This window comes from Theobroma umbraticum, unplaced genomic scaffold, assembly GCF_002168275.2.
Source record: "Theobroma umbraticum cultivar Fairchild unplaced genomic scaffold, ASM216827v3 scaffold_12.1, whole genome shotgun sequence".
Lineage (NCBI taxonomy): Eukaryota > Viridiplantae > Streptophyta > Magnoliopsida > Malvales > Malvaceae > Theobroma > Theobroma umbraticum.
This window is the reverse complement of record NW_018397269.1, coordinates 4,382,030-4,382,507: the sequence shown is the minus strand read 5'-3', so window position 1 is coordinate 4,382,507 and position 478 is coordinate 4,382,030. Positions and strand designations below refer to the sequence as shown.

At 34.7% G+C, this 478-nt stretch overlaps 1 protein-coding gene across 6 annotated transcripts in view; it reads right to left on the bottom strand.

Annotated features, from left to right (window-relative positions):
• Positions 1-478, bottom strand: part of LOC110425893 (uncharacterized) — a 37,351-nt gene that overhangs the window by 27,602 nt on the left and 9,271 nt on the right. The window lies entirely within an intron of this gene.

The following is a 478-nucleotide window of genomic DNA, read 5'->3' as shown; positions in this document are numbered from 1 at the left end:
AATGCCTTCTTCTTGGTTATATCCTTGAGTCACTAGTCTAGCTTTGTTTCTAATAACATTACCTTGCTCATCTACCTTATTTCTGAACACACACTTTGTGCCAACAATTGGGTGATTCCTTGACCTAGAAACCAGTGTCCATACTTATTTTTTTTTCAAATTGTTTTAGTTCTTCTTGCATGGCCAATATCTAGCTTTCTTTTTCTGCCTCTTCAAAGCTCTTAGGCTCGATTTGTGAGATAATAATGCTGAGAATTACACATGGTCCTCCTAATTCCTCTTTTTTGGTTTTTGACACCATATGAAAAATCACCAATGATCTGTTCTTGTGGATGATCTTTGATAAATTTTCAGCTCTTTAGAAGATCAATGTTTGGACCTTTAGTTCTTTACAGAGTTTCTAAGGTTAGAGGTTTTGCTTCTCTTCCAAGTGAACTTTCTTCACTATTTTTCTTATTTTCTAAGCTCATTTCTTCCA